The 18,419-nt window shown below is 35.5% G+C and overlaps 2 long non-coding RNA genes across 2 annotated transcripts in view; both read right to left on the bottom strand.

The window, feature by feature from the left end:
* The window catches only part of LOC309513068, a 101,914-nt gene that overhangs the window by 49,362 nt on the left and 34,133 nt on the right, over positions 1-18,419 (bottom strand). The gene's annotated exons all lie outside the window — the stretch shown is intronic.
* On the bottom strand, positions 445-1,830 carry LOC309513099. The gene is made up of 3 exons (XR_014211299.1): positions 1,686-1,830; positions 1,319-1,418; positions 445-958 (listed from the first exon to the last, which is right to left on the bottom strand). It is a non-coding gene; the product is annotated as an uncharacterized lncRNA (long non-coding RNA).

Below are 18,419 nucleotides of genomic sequence, written 5' to 3'. Positions count from 1 at the left end.
TCATTGCCATTTAAGTGAAATAACTGAACATAAACATACAAGCTTGATAAAAATGCTCTTTTAGTAGAAAATTTCAGATGGTACTTAGAGGCTTTTGCATCTGACGTCGTCATATATATAAAATTATATTTTTTTTATTTAAATGACTATTATTATCATAAGTAGATTGGCTATCTTTGCAACAAAAAAACAGAAGAGACAAGCATTATTTCTGCCATCTGTAGCCCGAAAATCATTGCCTGTCCTTTGGTTTGTATAATAGTAACTTATACAACTACATTTGGATTATTAGACATGTAGAAATAAAGTGAATCTGCAGAGTGTTGCATTCAAAGGCATGTAATTGACACAGAGAAGAAAGAGTTAAAACTCTCCACATGTGCTCGCGCTCATGACTGCTACTGAACACCTGAACACAAAAGTACATCGACGGATCTTCTTCTGTCTGTTCTCCAAAATATAATCAAATGTATATTTCTGCAAGCATGTTTAAACTGGTTAACTGTGTCTACGGCAGGCAAAGGCATTCGTTTTCAAGTCGAGTTCGCACGCCACTGCGCAACAATACACACACACTACCGCGGGACGGCGGGTGTTCATAAACTATGAACAATGGTAGCTTATTTAATGTATAAGTTAATGTATATGTCCAAAAAACGGGTAATGTCATACTTTCTAGTAGTGCTATCGTAGCGTAATAATCTGTTTGGTTGTAAAATGTATTACCTGAGTGAAATGAAATCGAATATATCGTCCTGTGGAATCATTCATTCACAGACAGCATACGAAGATGTTCAACTAATAAAGATCTTCATCGCTGGCAAAAATATGATGCATTTGAAGATATTTAGAAATAATAATTAGAATAATTATTAATATTGACAGTTGCTATTAAATGGTTTACCTCATCCTTTAGAAAAGGTGCAGTCGGCAGGCCATCTCTCTCTGAACTCCTCAACTACTGTAAATACATAATGAGCAAACATCTCATTTGATATGACAAAACATACAGTTGATTATAAAAATGATAAATACCAGACATGTTCACAAGTCCCTAAAGGCCAAGTCCAAGTCTTTGTACCTAAGCAATATTTAAACAATATTTATTTCAGGAAACCTAGTTATTGTAATTATCAGTGTTTTGAACTTTCAAAACAGATTTCTACTTCAAAAATGTATAATATAGCACATCAATTATTACTTAAATCATTTATTAATGAATGAATTTATAATAAATGTATTCACAATATATAAAATACATAACATTATGCCATGTGGAATGCAGGGAGAGTCACCACGGAAGAAAAAAAAACTAAACCTGGTGTGTATTTTGAGCTATTTGAGTTGCCGTAGTTTGCTGTAGTTCTAGGCAGTGATGGGTAATGTAGTCTTCCAGAGAGCGCCGGCGGTAACAAACCCTTTGTATAAACAAGCGATACAGTGAACAACACAAAGAACAATATTCCCGTCAGTGTGTCGTTAATACACACCAGTGACTCTTTAGAAACGCTGGATTGAATAGGCAGGACACCGCTAGTTAACAACAGCATTGACAAAAGCACCCAAAAGTGTGCGAAATCGGCAGCACTGGTGAACTAGATCAGGCCATCAGTTTGGGAAGAGCACAATATACATCATATATGACAAATAACATACAGTCGATTATAAAAATGATTAACACATACCAGTGATTCTTTAGAAACGCTGAATTGAAGGCAGGACTCCGCTACCGACTTCAAAATTCCGGCCAGTTAATACAGGGTGTCTACAGATATAAACAAGTTAAATTTAAGACTTTTTAAGACCTTTTTAATGCCACTTTGAATTAAATTTAAGACCAAATTTAAGTGATGGAAATACACATTATATTGCATACGTATATGTAATATTTAACCTAAGTAATTGAAATAATTTAATATTAACTACTTGTTTATTGAACTAAAATCAATGTAACATTTGCAATCGTGAGAATATTCAGCAAAATAGCTCCCGTCATGTTATGTTACTTAACTATATCACATGTTATAAAAAAATTTTAAAAAAATCAACATTTAGAATTTTTACCTCAGTATGTTTCTTCTGTGAGCTTTTTTATGTGTGCCGTTATGCTCATTTGTTTTGATTTCTTACTATAAAATCTATCACAAAGACAAGCAGAGCGAGCCTCAACAGCGTTACCAGAAAAAGCCTACATTATCATTATCAATAGCTGTTTAAGTAATAAAATCTGAATCATTCTCGCGATTCGATGCTTCACTGGTTATTTGACGGACATTAGGTCCGTCAGACTGGAGAAATTTTAGCGGTAATGTGACCAGAAATATTTAAGACCTATCGAAAATGAATTTAAGACATTTTAATACTTTAAGGCCTTTTATTAGGAACATTTTATTTAAGACTTTTTAAGGACCCGCGGCCACCCTGAATAACCAAAATACAATAAAATATATCCAATAAAATATATATTTTAAAGTTAAATAACCAAAATACTATGTTTGATAGTTATACTTATAATTTTGTTTCTATTACATGCAGTTCTAACTTGAGCTCTTAGCTCTCCGGTTAGAATATTGGCTTCTTACTGACCCTTTAAAGGGATACTCCACCGAAAAATGAAAATTCTGTCATCATATATTCACCCTCATGTTGTTTCAAACCTGTATGAATTTCTTTCTTTTGCTGAACAGAAAGGAAGATATCTAGAAGAATATCAGTACCCAGACAGTTTTAGATACCATTGACTTCCATAGTATATCTTTTTCTTACTATGGAAGTCAATGGTATCTAAAACTGTCTGGTTACTCACATTCTTCTAGATATCTTCCTTTCTGTTCAGCAAAAGAAAGAAATTCATACAGGTTTGAAACAACATGAGGGTGAGTATATGATGACAGAATTTTCATTTTTCGGTGGAGTATCCCTTTAAGAAACACAGAACTCACTCTTGCACTCACACTTACAATCTCTCTCTCTCACACACACACACACACACACACACACACACACACACACTCAGATATGTGGTTTATGAGGACTCTCCATAGGCGTAATGGTTTTTCTAATGTACAAACTGTATAATCTATCCCCCTACACTAACCCTACCCCTAAACCTACCAATCACAGATTTAGTATGTTTTTTAAGCCGTTTGGTTTAGAAGGACACATATGTCCTCATAAACCATGTTTACGTTGTAATACCCATGTCATTATACACATTTGTGTCCTCATAAACCATATACAAGATTGTAAAGGTACACAGGACCTACAATTTCCACACTTTTATTAGCCCCGGGTCTAGCCGGACAGCCTGTGTGTGTGTGTGTGTGTGTGTGTGTGTGTGTGTGTGTGTGTGGTGTGGTCATTGAAAATGTGTTCAGATATATATTCTTCACAGAAAATGAGCCAAGACCAATGAGTCTGAGTTTGAAAAAATAATGAATCGTGTAATTTTTCTCTTGATAAAAAATGAAACCGGGTCCTACAGACCCGAACACCATACAAGGGTTAAAACGACACTAACGAGACGCTTAACAACACAGCGTACAAAACAAACATTTTATATAGATATCATATTCTAATTAAATGAATACTTACAATCACAGAAATAATGTCCTTGGCGATGATCAATTTGCTGCCGCCGCTGCTGCTGCTCGTGTCCGAAAGCTGAATCATACGTGTAACAGCTGTTCTAAATAAGCTACATCGATCTGATTGGTTAATAATAATCCTATTTCAGTATCTTGCCGCACTATTGGCTCGACTGATATAGTAGGCAACCGCGTTTGCCTGCATATTTACGGGTCGTGCAATATAATTTCGGGGGAACATGTGCAATAAATGGGAGTGGCAACACTTTTCATATCGTTGAGAATAAAACAACCGTCCCAACTTTACAAATCCATGTTCTCCCTCCATGGGGATCATCCATTTCGAAAAGTAAAGCAGATACGGAACCTCGGCCCACGCGAGATGCAATGCGATTGGTTGCTGGACCAGCCAATGGAATTAATATGTGTAATATTAATATTTAAAATTGCCTAGTCATTAGATTTGTGAATTCTTTTTCTGAAAAACAAAATTATATCATTAATCTTTTAATTATTGTGGCGAAGTTTTATATCCATAAGACAAAAATTACTCAAAAGAAACCCTCCTATATTACCTTTTATAACACTGATCTCACAATATACTTAGAATATCTTTTAAACATGAGATCATAAAACAAAAAGCTTATAAAAACAATACAAATTTTAAAGCTTTTCAAATACATATAACTGCCCTGATATTATAAACTTTAATTTCTGTATTTATTATTTATTTTATTATTATCATGTACATTTATACTTTAGTTGTTGTTGTTATTCTTTGGTTTATACATTTTGAATTGTATTTACAGTGCCTTGTATTCATTTTGTTTTTTGTTGCATTGTAGGCTACTTGAAATGTTTGTAATTTAACTAAATAAATAAAAAGTACAATATGTTATGTATACCATACGTAATAAGATATATTTCTAAAATCAATACTTTCAATATTATAATATTATATATTATATGACGTTACTGTCACAAAAATAGCTTTAATGGTTCTGTTTTTTTGTTTTTTTTAAGCAAGTCTGGAGGCTAATGAAATGAAACAGATGAGAATCATTTTCCCATCTAAATACAGTTGATTTTATTGTAATGTGATGAATCAGAAAAATAAACAAATATAACATTCGCTTAGGCCGTTTTTTAAATGGACCAAAACAAAGTGAAACCAACGTAACAATTTGAAGTGACCAGACCACTGACATTGATAATAAATATTATTAAAAAAATATATAAGATGGCACCACAAGACGACGTTCACTTGCAGAGCAAATTTAGCACGTTTATAGTTAACTCAACTGGGTAGCAATTGTGAACAATTTTAATAGAGAATTCAAAAATAATTTGGATTTCTTCACCACTACTACTAACCGGTTGGATGGTGTATTTGTGATATTGAAATCTGATTGGCCTTGATATATATGCGGAAAAGGGCCAATTTAATTATTAATTTATATGATGTCCGATTTATTCTCTCTTGTGCCTTTTTGCGCACATTTTCCACGGGTTTTAATAATAAAACTGGTCTGAAAGAATGAAAATCATATTAAAGAAAACGTCAACATTAAGGTTGCAATAATTTAATAAATCAGAGTCGATGTGCGCGTGCATGCGTGGTTCGAATTTTAGTTGCTATGTAGGTTATGAATTCTGACTGCATATATATTTACACTCGAACCGGTCGCTGTCTGGGCGTGCGTGCATGTTATGATTCAAATGTTAGTTGCTATGGCGACGCGTTTTATGAATTCTGCGATCTGCATGTATCTCTCTGCTCAACGATCGACCGCTGTCTGTTGGTTGAGAGACGAGGCGAATTAACAGACTGACTTTTGCGGAGAATTTTCTGGCCGAAACTTGCTACTTTTAAGCTTTTCTGGATTGCTGAGAAGAGACTTATATTCTTGAAGGACATCGGAGGATATATCCTTTTTGAAAAAGGATATATAATTTAATTATATTATATAATTCATATAATATCTGATAATACTTTTGTTTGCTATTTTTTTTCAGGGGAGTAACGTTATTTCTGAGGAGATTTCTATTGTATTGTATTGTCTTGTATTTTGTTTGTACCGATTTTATTGCAGTTTGGAGGAGGTTGGCGATGGCTCGTAATTTCATGATGGGCGAAAGAGGAAGTGAGTGCTTTAATTTTTAATTTATTTGTTATGGTGTGTTGTAACGCTACAATGACTGACTGATCACATTTGATCCCATTTATTTGATTCATTGCATGTGAAATAAACTTGAATTGAATTTGAGTAACTTAACTGAAGTAAAAATCTGTAATTGACCGCACAGACATTGATTATTGATTATTATGATTAAACTAACGTTATGTGATATGTGAAATATTCCATCCTAAGAGCACTGGAGATTCAGGAGAGCTGCTTTCGGTCAGACGGCTGGTCAGGAGGTTTGGAGGCCCGATTCTGATGACCGTGATCAGGATCCGCTGCCCAGAGATGGACAAAGTAAGTTACACAATTTCCTTACTTGAGTGAAAGTAAGTTACAGATACTTCTGGTCAAATATTACTCAGTTACAAGTAAAAGTTGAAAAGACAGATTTTTACTTGAGTAAAAGTACAGAAGTACTTGTTTTTAAAAGTACTTAAGTATCAAAAGTAAAAAGTAAATGTCAATGCATTGTTTTATTATTGTTTGTAATACTTACAGTACCTTATGCCTCTGAATCTATGCCTGCCTACCTACCCACCCTCATATCAATATATCATTTATTTCTAGAACACAGGTCCTGTAGTGGGATTGAATGTGAGATTGAATAAGTGCTCTCAATAACGTCCACAATAGTTTCGGGCTGTTCCCTCAAATAGTGCCCTATTTAAAGATTTTTGGCTTTTAGGATGAATATGTCAGCCACTGTTATAAGCTAGTGTGCTCCAAAACAATGACAAAATGAGCATTTAAAAGACCAAACCCAACATTGAAAATGAAAGTCAGATTGATGTCAGAATCCAACTACTTTCTACTCAAGGACCTTGACAGAAATGTAACGTTAGTGGAGTAAAAAGTATGATACTTGTCTTTCAAATGTAGTGAAGTTAAAGTAAAATGTTTCCAGAAAAAATAGTACTCAAGTAAAGTACAGATACTCAAAAAGTGTACTTCAGTACAGTACTCAAATAAATGTACTTTGTTACTGTCCACCTCTGCCGCTGCCAGACCCGACCCAGAGCCAGGATCGTCCTGGATATTTACCATCTCTGTCTTCTGAGTTTTCTGTTTCTGTGTCCACAGGTCAGGCTCACGGGACGAGGGCGAAGCAGAACCCAGATGTTGGACGTCCGTCCACTTCATCTAACCACTCTCGCAGAGGTCAGAATAGGCTTTTAATAAAGATGTAATGGCTTAGTTTCTATTTCTATTTTCAATGGCTGATTTGTCAACTAAACCAACTAAAGTAACGATAACACTTTATTTTGATGGTCCCTTTTGAACATTCTGTCGACTATACGTAACTTTGCAAGTACATGTCGACTAACTCTCATTAGAGCATCAGTAGACTCTCTCCTTAATATCTGCAAACTCTTTATTGTAATGCTCCACCAACAGACACTTGTACTGACAACAAGTAACTTTTCAACTACATGTCAACTTATTCTAACCCTACCAGTCTACTAATACTCTACTAATACAGGGTCCCCGCGGATCCTTAAAAAGTCTTAAAAGGTCTTAAATTCCATTTTTTTTTTTTTAAGGCCATAAAAAGTCTTAAAAAGTCTTATTTTTACTTATGAAAGGTCTTAAATTTTAAAAATGACACTTTGACTTAGACTTATCTATATGCTTTCGAAATTAAAACTATCTAATTAGCGTAGGCCTACGTATTATTATTTTTATTTCTATCTTTGTCATCTTTGTGGATTTGCTTGTTCACGTGACAATTCGCGTCACTTAAGGCAGTATATTAGCCTATCTGTCTCCTGCACGCGAGAGGAGAGAAGAAAACGAGTAAATGTCAGTTCGATTGTAAGTTAATTCTTTATGTGCTTAGGAGTGTGCAATATTGTCTATGAACTATGATGATATTTTAATCATTGTTTTAACTATGTACGAGGCACTGCGAGTGCGAGCTGACATCGCGTTTGTCTCTCAGGCTTGCTTTCACTGCGTGATGTGTAAGTGCAGTTATAGATGTCCCCAAATTAGTTTTTGTCTTATATTAATATCATATTATGTTGTTATATTAAATATCACATGATCAAGAGTGCCGTTTTCCTTTGCACAATTGCAAATGTGCTATTTATTTTATACAACAGTTAAATTAACAATAAAGTTAACATTGTGAGTTACTTTTTGGACACAATATTGTCAATTTTCACTTTATATCGCCGACGAGAATTTCATAATGAAGCCGTAGTCCAACAGACAGATTTGTTTTTTACTGAAATCCGCGTTTTGAACGAATCATTTTAACGATTCAATGAACAATCACTTGTTTTCCGAATGAATCAGCCATTTGAACCATAGACTTCATATAGATAGACGCCCTATCGACCGCTACTGCCTACTGGCGCGGGCGAGCCGTGGGGCCGCCATCTTAGACCGGTCACTCGCTCCACTCAGTGTAATCTGTATGGCAGGTGCAATGAGCTGTCAGCGCATTTAATTAATCATATCTCACTGAATACCGAACTGATTTTCACGCGGGTTTGTTTGCTGCAAAGGTCATTCATGTCTATTATACAGGACACATGGTTCGGCGTATTTTAATATTCATAGTAGGCTTAACAGTAATATAATATTCTGATATAAGATATAAAGTGACCAGACGTCCAAAATCAAAATATGTGATGTAGGATATAAGCTATTTTATAAATCACACACTATAAATATGATAAAGAAGCAGAAACAGATAGTTGCAGTAAAGTAAGATATTTTAATAAGTTGAAGAAACGTGTGTGTTTTACATTTACATTGCTTCCTGATATCACGTGCGCAAACACAAACAACCTATATTTATATATATATATAAAACAGTTATGTCCGGTTGAACAATGTATGAATTAACTTAAGATTGGATTGCGGTAAAAGTAAGTTTCGTGCCTCTTACAAGTGCTTTCGAACTTCTTTCTGCTCTGAATGGTATGTGGAAAACACTTGAGTTGAGGGAGGGAGAAAACACGCAACTGAATGCCTTTTCAAGCGTCTCAATACTTGAAAAACCACAGGAAACTACTTTTAAACACGAAATTACTTGATTTACAGAGGGTCTATTCGCACGTTTATAAACGTTAACGTTACCTGAGGTAATTTTCCTGGACCTTTTTACAGAAGGTAAAAGTCGCCGTAATCTTTACTGACATTGTCCGAAATGATTACTGAGATGCACATTCGGACGGGACTAAAATAACCGAGAAGCTCTTGTAATTATTACTTTACCCCACCTCTCCATGTCAGGTGAACACCGGCTGGTGCAGTAAACATTGCCTAGCTAACGTTAACTGGCTACGATTTCAGTACAGTAATATCAAAGATCCTTGCTCCTTCTCAATTATCTGGTAATATTCTATTCACAAAATACAACCAATAGTACGGTAATGTTAAAAGTAATCCCCCGGGCCCTATTTGCGATGGTCCGTCGATTAGAACAGGAAAATACTCCACAGTGCTCTAGCATCTTCACTGCTGCCACACAACGAAACTAGGAACACGACCGGTTTAAGATGGCGGCCGCATTTCTCAGTGCCCAGCGGCCAATAGGGCATCTAGTCTCTATATAATATCTATGGTTTGAACAAATCGGTTGAATAAATGACTCCAACAACTCGCTTATTAAGACAGTGAATTGCCGCCACCTACTGGTGGTTTTAGTTTCATATTTAAAGTATTCTTTAATTAAAACATTAAAAAACTGTACAGTAAATCATTAAATAATTTTAAAATATCATCTAATTATTATCGACAAAACGTTGAAAATATCGAGACATATTTTTGTCAATATTGCGCACCCCTAATGTACGGTATTCATTTTGATTTCTTCAGGTCTTAAAAAGCCTTAAATTTGACTTTAAAAATTGTGCAGGTACCCTGTAATACTCTAATGAGAGTTAGTAGACATGTAGGTGCAATTTTACTTGTAGACAACTGAATGTCTGTTGGGAGGAGCATTTGAATAGTAAAATGTAAGTTATATCATTATGTCATTGCTTAATTTGATGTCAGAGATGGGTCTAATAGTTGTTTTCATTAGTTTTTTCTTCATTTCAGAGAAAGCTCCAGAACGTCTTTGGCTCAGGATCTGGAAGGCTACGAAGGGTGTTTTCAGCTGCTGTTCCGGTAGTGCTGTGACTGAACCATCGTCACCTTCTCCAGATCACTCCGGCGTCAAGCCAAATAATGGTAAATCATTATTTCTCCAACATTATTTTAAACAGTATTATCTTGTTTTCCACTCAAAATAAGGCTTGTTTTTACAGAATATTAAAATTATTTCCCCCATTATAATATTATTTTCTCGACCAGCGCTGACATTTTTTAAATAAAACAATGGATCTAGCAACAGACACTCTACTGAATATAAGTAACTTTTCAACTACATGTCAACTTATTCTAACCCTAACGGTCTACTAATACTCTAATGAGAGTTAGTAGACATGTGCAGTGTTACTTATAGACCAATTATAGGTTTGTAAACATCCGGGATGCGTGCGCATATCGTGGTTGCAGAAAGACCCGTTTAACAGCTGATCCTTACACGGATACGGATAAGAATAATACTAATAGCTCGATTTAAAACATTTTATATTTAATTTTCGTAATGTTCTCCGCATATTTTTTTGATCACTTTTGGTCCCGACATGCGCAGTAGAACCTGCGTGACGCCGTGTGACGTAGGGTGATAATTCCCCTATAGACTCATAGAATGTCTTAAAGGGACCAAAATAAAGTGAAACCAATTTTTTCCAACATTCATCTGACATTTTCGGAACATTCCGAGAACATTCAAAAGTAACGTTCCCATAATGAAAAATTATAAAATAGAATGTTCCTTTAACCAAGATAAAACATTTTTGAAACGTTAAAAAAAACTGGACGTTTTGAACGTTCAGGGAACATTTAGAAATAATGTTTTCTTAATTGAATGGGAATGTTAGCAAAACGTTCTCAATAAGGCATGAGCTCGATGGCTGTCTGACACACACCAGAAACACACGCACAGAAAGCCGCTTCACAGACAGCATACGATCCAGAAAAGAATTCAATTTCACCACTTATTTCTCTTGAATTGTCAAAAACATGCAAAATTGTCAAAATGGCTGTCGTGCCGAGCATTACAGAGTCGGTTATGTCATAAATAAGACATTGCTATGCATAATAAATGTCAGTGTTTAATAAAATATATATATATATATATAGATATGGCCCATATGATCTTTACCATTACAAGAACTGAGCCACATGTGCCAGAGTTGGCCAAATGAAGCCTGGAAATGTATGTTTTCTTTTTAATTAAAGATCAGATAAAATAAGAAAAATAACTTTAGCGTTGAATCGGAATCACCTCGTAATCGTGATAATAGTGGAATAAAATTACTATTAATATTGTGAAATAATATGTTGGGACATTTATGCAGGCATTAAGCAGAAGTCAGGTGGATAGCGTGAACAATTCCCATTACTTTAGATTTGTAACTTTACAGATAAGATTTGAATAGTAAAATATAAGTTATATCATTATGTCATTGCTTAATTTGACGTCAGAGATGGGTTTAATAGTTGTTTTCATTTGTTTTTTCTTCATTTCAGAAAAAGCTCCAGAACGTATGAAGGAACCTGGTCGTTTCCATAAGCTCTGGAAGGGTGTTTTCAGCAGCTCTTCCAGTGATGCTGTGACTGTTGTGGAGCCTTTTATGCCTGAACCATCATCACCCACTCCAGATCACTCCGGCGTCAAGCCAAATCATGGTAAATCATTATTATCTCCAACATTATTTTCAACAGTATTATCTTGGTTTCCACTCAAAATAAGGCTTGTTTTTAGAGAATATTAATATTATTTCCCCCCATTATAATATTATTTTCTCGACCAGCACTGGATCTAGCAAGCTAATAATTGTCTTTTACATTTTTTTTCATTATTTTTAAACTTTATTAAAGGAGACATTTCAATTGATACAAAAAGCTTTTAAGAATATAGAATAGACTTCTCGTCTCGTTTTCGTCAGGTGATAACGGTTCGTTGACGACAATATTTCGTCATAATTTTCCTTGACGAAAGCAACACTATGTACTGTAAATGTGTCTTATGGTGTGACATAAAAAAAACGAAGAAAAATAATACTCCTAATACAAATAGCATGAGAGATATTTATTTTCATTGTTAGACACTTATTTTCATATAGTGTTTATGTAGTGTAGGAACGGATTATGTCATGGTTGTGCCCTGGGCATGGATGTGTTTGGGTTCCTGTCATAGTTTTAACAAATATGCCTTGTATAATTTGTAAAACACTTTTTTAATTATAACATGATAACATTTTTATTGTAATTATAACAAAATATAAAATATCTTCCACTTAAAACAATAATACATGTTAAATAAAAAAAACTAATTATAACGAATAGGCCGTAACGTTTTCCAGCTCTGGGAGAGACTGCGACATCAAACATATACTATCATACTGTATAGTACAAGGTTTAAAACATTTAAATAGACACATCAAGTAGTGTGAATGTGTGTGATTCAGTATCTTATAGTTGAGATTAGGCTCTTGACAAGTGATTTCTGAGAGACGCACAGAGAGACGGCAGCGCGGCTGGTTGGTTTCATTCATAGCCTATAGTTCACACTCATTTGTGTATCATATAGTGGTTTAAAAAGTTTAAATAGACTCTTCAAGTAGTGTGAATGTGTGTGATTCAGTAGCTTATAGTTGAGATTAGGCTCTTGTCAAAAGAAAAGTAGAAAATGTGCAGTATGTAGTATTTTCAAGTATTTTATTTGATCGGCTGTTATTGATAAAGCTCTGATTTCTGAGACTCATAAGGCAGCGCGATTGATTTGTGATCATGCTGTGCTCATTTCAGTCATAGAGTTCACACTCGTTCACATCACACACTCATTATTGAGTAGTTTATTAGAGGTTTATACAGAGCTCTCAAGTTGTATCAAGAGTTTGGAGTGAGATCTGTTAGGGGACGAGCCACCCACATATTTGCAGCAGCGGCCCCTCGGCCCCACCAAATTCGCTTCAATTTTTGCTAGCAGTTCAATTTTACCTATTGTTTATAATTGACCAGCATAAATGGAAATTATAACAATTGGTAAATCTGATAATTGCAATATACTCCACTGTTCTTTAAGATATTTTGAGATAAAAACACATCTTCTTTTATGATCATGAGATGATGATGTGCCTGCCAGGCCAGGTCTGTGAAGATCTGTGTGTGCCAGGTCCATCCAAGATTAAGAAAACACAGCATGCAGATCCTGTGGATCCTGAGCTGCCGCCTGTGCCAGATGCCTCCAGTTGTGATCTGGATGACAGTGAGTCATTATTACCTTTGTTTCATGAAATTTCTGCCATCTGTTATTTTCTACTTTTCTACTAGGCTATAATTCTCATACTCTGACATCACGTAAAGTAACTTTGATTTGCAGAAGATCAGAAATCAAAAGACTGAAGTCTTTTAAGATTCTTTAAATGGATATTTTATTTTTATTTGATGTATTTCTGTGCTATAGTTTATTTTTAAATGTAGTTATATTTGCATATTTGTATATTTACAGTAGGCATAATTCATGGCCATTTCAGCCTGATGTTTCTGGTGTTAGTCTTCATTTTTCCTTCTCTACTCCTGTTGGCTCCTCAAATATGCATTTAAATGTTTTGTTTGTTTGTTTTGTTAAACACCATTTTAAAAACCCATATATTTATGTAGTGAAGTCTGATGGTTGAGAATTCTTTCTGTTTTTCTTTTTGTTACATTTTTACTGAACTGTACTGTAAATGTGTCTTATGGTGTGACATAACAAAAATTATGAAAAAAAAATCTCATAATAATATACAAATAGCATGAGAAAGATTTATCTTCATTGTTTGACACTTATTGTCCAAAATGTTTTCTTATACTGAAGTATTAGGAGTTCCTTCCACTGGAACTAAGCGGCCAAGCCCAACCCCTGTAAAACACATTTTTAAAATGTATATAAATATATATTTGTATGCTCCTCGAATGTGTATTTCACCAGTCATTCTCGTCATCCTCAGGTTCATTCCTCTCTGAGGTCCATGTTGAGAGGAGATGTAGAGATTCGTTGAGTCTGAGCAGCCGAGACTCGAACAGCGTCGATGGATTGGAGAGCCCAAACCAACAGGGTTTGTCCAGGTCCAACAACCTCAATCCGCACCCGACCCAGACACAGATCCAGGATCTTCCCGGATCATTAACATCTCTGTCTTCTGAGTTTTCTGTGTCCACGGGTCAGGCTCACGGGACGAGGGCGAAGCAGAACCCAGATTGTGGACGTCCGTCCACTTCATCTGAACACTCTCTCAGAGGTCAGAATAGGCTTTTAATAAAGAAGTAATGGCTTAGTTTCTATTTCTATTTTCAATGGCTGATTTGTCATTGAAAATAGAAAGTTGAACCAACTAAAGTAACGGTAATACTTTATTTTGATGGTCCCTTTTGAACATTCTGTCGACTATAAGTAACTTTGCAACTACATGTCAACTAACTCTCATTAGAGCATTAGTAGACTCTCTTATTGTGATGCTCCTCCAACAGACACTCTACTGACTACAAGTAACTTTACAACTACATGTCAACTTATTCTAACCCTAACCCTACCAGTCTACTAATACTCTACTAATACTCTAATGAGAGTTAGTAGGCTTGTAGGTGCAGTGTTACTTATAGTCAACCGAATATCTTAAAGGGACCAAAATAAAGTGAAACCAAAGTAACAATTTGATGTGACCACTGACTGATTATTAATATTATAAAAAATATATAAAACATAAACAGTTTTTGATGTCTGAAATGTTCCATCCTCAGGATTCTGGAGAGCTGTTTCCACAGATTCTTCTCTGGGCTTCACGTCATCCTCAGGTTTGTCCAGGTCCAACAACCTCGAAGGGTTTCTGTGTCCTCCGCTGCCGGGTCAAGTTCCTGTCGAGCCAACAGAGTCTTCAGATGGTATATTTAGTATAAATATATATTTCTAAAATGTATAAATATATAAATATATATATATATTTGTATGGTCCTCGAATGTGTTGGAATATTGGTCAAAATGGCTGTCGTGCCGAGCATTACAGAGTCGGTTATGTTATAAATAAGACATTGCTATGCATTTAATAAAAGTCAATGCTTAATATAATATAAATATATTTTAAGATATGGCCCATATGATCTTTGCCATTCCCAGAACTGAGACACATGTGCCAGAGTTGGTCAAATGAAGCCTGGGAATGTATGTTTTCTTTTTAATAAAAGATCAGATAAAATAAGAAAAATAACTTTATCGTTGACACGGAATCACCAGGCTCTGCCCTCGTAATCGTGATAATTGTGAAATAAAATGACTATAATTATTAATATTGTGAATTGAAATAAGATGTTGGGACATTTATGCAGGCATTAAGCAGAAGTCAGGGGGATAGTGTGAAAAATCCCATTACTTTAGATTTGTAACATTACAGATAAGAATTTAACAGTAAAATGTAAGTTATGTCATTATATCATTGCTTAATTTGACATGTGTGTGTCTAATAGTTGTTTTCAATTGTTTTTTCTTTTCAATTCTTTTCAAATCATTATTTCTTATTCTTCTATTATTTTAAACAGTATTATCTTGTTTTCCACTCAAAGTAAGGCTTGTTTTTAGAGAATATTACCATTATTTCCCCCATTATAATATTATTTTCTCGACCAGCACTGATATTTAAAAAAAACAAAACAAACAATGGATCTAGCAAGCTAATAATTGTCTCATATTTTTCTGTTTGTTTTTCAGAGTCCTTTGAGTCTCTCTATAACGTGGGAGAGATGATTGGATCCGGAGGATTTGGCATGGTGTACCTGGGAACACGCAGATTTGATGGCAAAAAGGTCAATCTTACTTAATTGTACAAACATTTTGCTCTTGCAAAACACAGTTAAAACAATGTACAGATGGTTTAATACTTAGTGCAAGGTCAGGTGCTTGAATACTGTTAATGTTATTGAAACTGGGTTTTTGTTTTGCAGGTTGCCATCAAGCGGATACGCAAGATAGACAACGATCGTTATCTTAATATTGTAAGTTGGCCAAAATCTGAATGTGTATTGAGTTGTTTAAGTGCAGATTACTGTAGTTAATACACCTGTAGGCAGTGTTGGGAAAGTTCACTTTCTACATGAACTAGTTCAAAGTTCAGTTCACAATTTTAAAATGAACTAGTTCAGTTCATAGTTCATACTCAAAATTTTACTCTGAGTTCACAGTTCCAAAAATGAACTAGTTCGTAGTTCTTTTTTTCCATGTTGCTGCGAGATATAATTTTTCAAAATGATTGCCACAGCCCATATAGAACCACAGACAATTATTTTATCAGTTTTAACACTGAAGCTATGCGTCAGATTTTTCCCATCCTCACCGACCTTGTCATAAAACTTGTTTAAATGATCATACGACGCCTCCTTGCTGCTTTTCGTTTTGATTTGTAACGTAAGTGATGAGTCGTTCATGAACGATCCATTCATTGCGTTTGTCACGTGACAAATGAACGAAAGACTCGGAAGGTAAAGTAATTATTTATGTTCCCTGTAAACGATTTTTGACTGCATTATAATGATTTCTTAATTCAGAATATGATCAAGATTGCGTAGGTGGATGTGTTCTGGGAATTTGCCAGTTAATAGTATAACATTTAAAGCCCATTAAATGAATGAAATGACTCGAAAAAAGATTTGTTCATTTTGATGAACGAGATCGAACAAGAGAGTCAGTAGACACTGGTGGCTGGTGTTGCCAGATTGGGTGTTTTTTCCACTACATATTAAAGGGTTAGTTCACCCAAAAATTAAAATTCTGTCAGTAATCACTCACCCTCATGTTGTTCCAACCCCGTAAGACTTTCGTTCATCTTCGGAACACAAATTAAGATATTTGTGATGAAATCTGAGAGCTGGCTCACTCATCCATAGGCTTCAATGGGATCGAAACTTGCCAGCCCAGAAAAGTTAAAATATTCCACATGACTACAGTGGCTCAACCACAAGCTTATCAAGCGACGAGAATACTTTTTGCGCGCAAAAAAAACAACAAAAATAACGACTTTATTCAAGTATTAATTTTCGTCTGTGTGGGCCTGAATGAATTCACGTAGTGTAACAGCGCAGCGCATCTGGGTTGTACGTCACACGTAGGCTCACTATTGGCCGATGCTGGTCGTGTGTGATGCGTGTATCGTTCAATGAACGCGTTCAGGCACAACACTGGCCGTAGGAAGCATTAGGTGTAAATGTGATCAACAAATAAGCCTAGAGGCACCAAAATAACTTTTGAACACATCTAAAAAGATCAAAGAAAAGTACATTTCAAAATGATAGGTTTTCTTCAGATTTTTACCCAGCTAACCTTCCATCTGCTACTTCTCTCTAGCCTGGGAATCCCAAACCTCTCGTTACTGAAGTGGCGCTGCTGATGATGATGAGGCAAGAACCCATAAGCCCCTTCGTCATACAGCTATACGAGTGGTTTGAAGATCCTAGAGGTTTCACTCTGGTTATGGAGTATCCCAAACCCTACGAGAACTTGCTGGACCTCATCACTCGTTTTCATCATTTGTCTGAAGCAACAGCATGGGACATCATGAGACAGGCTGTGCTGGCAGTGCAACACTGCATCCATCGTGGCGTTTTCCATAATGACATTCATGCGCAGAATTTCCTGTTGAAGAAAGCCCCGCTACAGGTCAAGCTGATAGACTTTGGCTGCGGTCAGCTGTTTAGTAGCGATGGCTACGACAGCAAAATATACATTGGTGAGCATTCTGGGAGTGTGGAAACCTGAATGTAGTGACTTACTAATTATTTGATGCTTTAAAAAAAAAACCTCAACAATGTGCAAATGTCTTTCTTCCAGGAGTTCAAGATTACTGCCCACCTGAAGTCTTGACAGAGCCTCGATTCCACGCCGTCCCAGCAAATGTCTGGTCTCTAGGAGTGTTGCTGTACAAGATGGTGAACGGATGTTCTCCTTTTCACAATAGAACGGAAATCACACGAGCCAAAGTTACATTTAAGAACCCCAAATTATCCAAAGGTGAGTGAATAATATTGATAACATTGATAAACACACACATAAAGCAAAGGCTTTGTACAGAAACAGTTAAAGGTGAAGTATGTAAGATGTTTTATATATAGCTCAACGTATAGCGAGAGTTTGGCGCGAGAGCCGTGGGAAAAGAAATGCCGCTTTAGTGACAGAAGTGAAAGCCAAAATTCACTGCATTTATTCCTTCAAAGATTAAACAGCTCATGAACACGTCAAAGTGAACAGAGCATTGTGATGCGGAAAGGCACATTTTCATAAAGACAAGCGCAACACAGCTGAAATTATTACTAATATGTTGGACCTGAAACATGCCTTCACATGAACCAGTAAGAGCTGCGTTTGTGATGTTTGAGTCGGGGAAGACGCGATGCACGGAAGAAGGGGCCTTTGCAAGAAAATATGTCATATATGTAAAAAATATATATATTTTTGAAAATATGCTTTATTTTGTCATTTATTCCACTCGCTGCCACTAGTGTCGCAGAAACGACATACTTCACTTTTAAACTAACGATAAGGAACATTTTACAGTAT

This window comes from Leuciscus leuciscus (assembly GCF_965113295.1).
Source record: "Leuciscus leuciscus genome assembly, chromosome: 13".
NCBI classification, from domain to species: domain Eukaryota; kingdom Metazoa; phylum Chordata; class Actinopteri; order Cypriniformes; family Leuciscidae; genus Leuciscus; species Leuciscus leuciscus.
Note: the sequence above shows the minus strand (reverse complement) of the source record. Positions and strands in the feature narration are given on the sequence as shown.